The 5,000-nt window shown below is 44.7% G+C and overlaps 1 long non-coding RNA gene and 1 other non-coding gene across 2 annotated transcripts in view; both read right to left on the bottom strand.

Moving 5' to 3' along the window:
* Positions 1-5,000, bottom strand: part of LOC133440518 (uncharacterized) — a 31,607-nt gene that overhangs the window by 805 nt on the left and 25,802 nt on the right. The window lies entirely within an intron of this gene.
* On the bottom strand, positions 315-433 carry LOC133441240 (5S ribosomal RNA). The gene has a single exon (XR_009782443.1). It is a non-coding gene; the product is annotated as a 5S ribosomal RNA (ribosomal RNA).

Below are 5,000 nucleotides of genomic sequence, written 5' to 3'. Positions count from 1 at the left end.
CCCCAGTTTGTTATTTTCAATATTAATGCAAATGTGTTTTTTTGTTTGTTTGTTTAAATATTAATATGCATATTCAACTTGAAACGTTTCTGCCTCTGGTTGGTCATTCACACTATACACATTGAGCTCAGCAGCCGAACCTGGTTTTTCTAAACATTTTTCACTAATTCTCATTAATGGTCAATTAGCCTATCAATTAAGTTGTTATCCATTGTGCTTGCTACACAAAACACTTTAGGACGTGAGCTGTCGCTGTTACCACGTTAAAATATGTGTGGGTAGATTAAGCGAGAGCGCTCTCTGCAGGTTGAAAAAGCTTACAGCACCTGGTATTCCCAGGCGGTCTCCCATCCAAGTACTAACCAGGCCCTACCCTGCTTAGCTTCCGAGATCAGACGAGATCAGGCGCATCCAGGCTGGTATGGCCGTAAGCAGAAGCTGCAGCTTGAAATACCTCTTATATGGAGTTGAAGATAAGTCATAGAATATAAGTCATTGATTTGTTGGTTTTATTTGTTGGAGTTAAAGTGCCTTAACCATGTGCAAAACACTTTAGGACGTGAGCTGTCGCTGTTACCACGTTGAAATATGTGTGGGTAGATTAAGCGAGAGCGCTCTCTGCTGGTTGAAAAAGCTTACAGCACCTGCTATTCCCAGGCGATCTCCCAGCCAAGTCCCTATGCCGACCAATGGTTGAGCTCTGTTCAGCAGGGAGAGCGCTCAACCCGCCAATCATTGAGCGCTGTTGAGCAGCAGTGATCGCCAATCATCATTGTGCGAGACACATCTGTACGGCGGCCATGACAGTCTGACACCTCAGGGGACAGTTTGAGTGAAATATTGATTAATCTGTATTGAAACGGTACCGTTTATAAGCCGAATAGTAAGTGGCGTGACACTTATACACAGGATTCAATTTTACATCCAAGCATCATCTCCTTCACATTGTATTTAAACTTTCTTCATTAGGACCCTGCTTTTCTAGCGGCAGTTTGGCGTGTATGAGGCCCCGTAGCGTACACTTCAATGGCGACCTCGCTGCATTCACGCAACCAGTGCTTAATTTGTCAAGTGGGAGGTCCCGGAGCGCAGTGGCTCCGGTGCGAGAAAAAAAAAAGAAGCGCAACACACACACACACACACACACACACACACACACACACAGCTGGAGATTGCCCATCTCCAGTGCGCTTTTGGCTTTTACGCATGGAACGAAGAAACATAAAACAGCACACACACATACAGATGCGCTGTGTGAGACACATTAACCCAACTGTCCTTTTTAAGCCACATAGATGTACTATAACTTTTACCATTATGCCGTTGTGCTGTTTATTGTGTTTTTGGAATTGATATGAGCGCGCAGCGGTGCGTAAAAAGTATATATTTATTTGTTACAGCTTACCGGAGTGCGCTCCGGTTTGCTACCCCTCAAATTAAGCCCTGCACGCAGCACATTTGGCAGGCTCATAATCCGATTCTGGCGTAGGCTATTTATGTGTTGTGTAAACTACGCCGAAGTCTCGGCAAACGCTGTGAGATGTAAATAATTGTGGCAACTTGAGTTTTCCATAAGCAGTATAGTATTTTGTACCGTTGTCTGTTTAGTTGTCTCCGTTCCGCTTATGGAGTTTGGCGTTGATGGCAGTGAACGCGTTTATGTTGCCATGGTTACCGGTCGCTTCATATAGGCTACATCAATATTAGGCCTATGCTATCATAACATGTGGAAATCAATGTGTTTATGACGTTCACTGTAATATGTTTAATTCAACTGCAGATTTTGGTCACCTTTCACTAAATCAGTGGTGATCCTAGTTATTATTTGCATCAAATGTCGGCCGACGCGCTGGGCAGACCCCCGCTGGGCGTGCCGACGTCTCGGCAGCCCCGTGCGGGGAACCTCGGGAGCGGCCGGACCCCACCCCGCCTCGACGCACCGTTTTCTGGGTGGGTGTGGGTCCGCTGGAGCTGGGGGTTCAACCGCGAGCGCCGCCAGAGCGGCAGCCGACGTCGGAGGTCGGCTGCCCGGCGGCGGGGCTCCGTGGGGGGACATCTGGGGCGGACGGGTCGACTTGGACGGACGGGCGGATGGGTTGTTTTTAGCTGTTGTTTTGTTGCATCTGATATTGCTTTGTTTAAGCAGTTTGGGCTGCATTATTGCTCTATAAATAAAGTTTATAATATTTATAATTGTTGTTATTTTAATAAAATATATTTTCTTCTTGCATGATTACTTGAGAATAATGTGTCTTTTTTGTTGTTTTTTTAGATTGTGAGCAGAAAGATACAACTCTATGCAACCTGTTACTGCCATCATTAAAATTATTTGTAAACTTATTGGCTGCATACAGTTTTTGTATAAAATGCTGCTGCAACTTTTCACTTTCCAACAAGTAACTAGGTAGAATGTCAGAAATTGGCTTATTTAACATTTTGGGGGTATTTAAAGTAGCTGTATCCAAATCTGCTACAGTATGTACCAGGCTCAAAAAATAATAATTTTAAGCCTCCTAATTACTACAATAACATAGGCCTAAAAACATAGGCATTGCAGTAATTAGGTGAACAGGATAGAATATTAAAGTATCACATATCTACATGAACCCTCTCTGGCTTGTTCCTTATGAACAATAAGTTGTTTTTTTTAGATATTGGATGCAAATTCGCACATAATGACGTCACACTTAATTTGGATGTGAATTTGAAAATTGTGATATGATTATTTTTTGTTGTTGTCTCAGGGTAAGCAGTAATCTACAAAAGTTTCATGGTGATTAATTGACTTTTTTTGGCCCTGTTCAGCAGTAATGCTTTGCCAGTGGAGTTGATATACTTATTTCTCTATATTGAGGCATTTCAGCAGATTTGAATTCAGCAATACTGAAGAGACTTAACCCCAGATGTTGTATTTACCATGAGTTTTATTCTCCATTCATTAATACATCAATTATCATTAATACAGAATTTGCAAAGACTCCACGAATGACCCCTGAAGCGCTTCTTCATCTTTGCCACAGCCTGGGATCGAACCTGTGACCTTCTGCTTCACAGCTCCACAGCTTGGACACCTCCATCCCCAGGATCACCAGGATCACCCACACCCCAGGTTGACCATAGGGACTTGGGGGGGTCATGAGCCATTCCCAGGCGATCTCCCAGCCAAGTCCCTATGCCGACCAATGGTTGAGCTCTGTTCAGCAGGGAGAGCGCTCAACCCGCCAATCATTGAGCGCTGTTGAGCAGCAGTGATCGCCAATCATCATTGAGCGAGACACGTCTGTACGGCGGCCATGACAGTCTGACACCTCAGGGGACAGTTTGAGTGAAATATTGATTAATCTGTATTGAAACGCTACCGTTTATAAGCCGAATAGTAAGTGGCGTGACACTTATACACAGGATTCAATTTTACATCCAAGCATCATCTCCTTCACATTGTATTTAAACTTTCTTCATTAGGACCCTGCTTTTCTAGCGGCAGTTTGGTCCCGGAGCGCAGTGGCTCCGGTGCGAGAAAAAAAAAAGAAGCGCAACACACACACACACACACACACACACACACACACACACACACACACACACACACACACACACACACACACACACACACAGCTGGAGATTGCCCATCTCCAGTGCGCTTTTGGCTTTTACGCATGGAACGAAGAAACATAAAACAGCACACTCACACACAGATGCGCTGTGTGAGACACATTAAGCAGCCCAACTGTCCTTTTGGAATTGATATGAGCGCGCAGCGGTGCGCAAAAAGTATATTTATTTACAGGTTTACCGGAGCGCGCTCCGGCTTGCTCCCCCTCAAATTAAGCCCTGCACGCAACACATTGACGACTTGGCAGGCTCATAATCCGATTCTGGCGTATTTATGTGTTGTGTAAACTACGCCGAAGTCTCGGCAAACGTTGTGAGGTGTATATTATTGTGGCAACTTGAGTTTTCCATAAGCAGTGTATATTTTGTACCGTTGTCTGTTTAGTTGTCTCCGTTCCGCTTATGGAGTTTGGCGTTGATGGCAGTGAACGCGTTTATGTTGCCATGGTTACCGGTCGCTTCATATACATAAATATTATGCTATCATAACATGTGGAAATCAATGTGTTTATGACATTCACTGTCATAAGTTTAATTCAACTGCAGATTTGGGTCACCTTTCACTAGATCAGTGGTGATCCTAGTTATTATTTGCATCAAATGTCGGCCGACGCGCTGGGCAGACCCCGCTGGGCGTGCCGACGTCTCGGCAGCCCCGTGCGGGGAACCTCGGGAGCGGCCGGACCCCACCCCGCCTCGACGCACCGTTTTCTGGGTGGGTGTGGGTCCGCTGGAGCTGGGGGTTCAATCGCGAGCTCCGCAGCGTGGATGTCGAAAAGGGTTTGAGAAACACTGTGCGTTCCGGAGGAATACACCGCCACCAGAGCGGCAGCCGACGTCGGAGGTCGGCCTGCCCGGCGGCGGCGGGGCTCCGTGGGGGGACACCTGGGGCGGACGGGTCGACTTGGACGGACGGGCGGACGGGCTGTTTTTAACTGTTGTTTTGTTGCATCTGATATTGCTTTGTTTAAGTTTGGGCTGCATTCTTGCTCTATAAATGAAGTTTATAATATTTATGATTGTTGTTATTTTAATAAAATATATTTTCTTGCATGATTACTTGAGAATAATGTGTCTTTTTTTTCTTTTTTAGATTGTGAGCAGAAAGACACAACTCTATTCAACCTGTTATTGCCATCATTAAAATTCTTTGTACACTTATTGGCTGCATACAGTTTTTGTATAAAATGCTGCTGCAACCTTTCACTTTCCAACAATAGACTAGGTAGAATGTCAGAAATGGGCTTATTTAACATTTTGGGGGTATTTAAAGTGGCTGTATCCAAATCTACTACAGTATGTACCAGGCTCAAAAAAAAAATTGTTTTAAGCCTCCTAATTACTACAATAACATAGGCCTAAAAACATAGGCATTGCAGTAATTAGGT

Source organism: Cololabis saira, chromosome 3, assembly GCF_033807715.1.
Source record: "Cololabis saira isolate AMF1-May2022 chromosome 3, fColSai1.1, whole genome shotgun sequence".
NCBI classification, from domain to species: domain Eukaryota; kingdom Metazoa; phylum Chordata; class Actinopteri; order Beloniformes; family Belonidae; genus Cololabis; species Cololabis saira.
The sequence above is the reverse complement of the archived record's forward strand: the minus strand, read 5'-3'. Positions and strand labels throughout refer to the sequence as shown.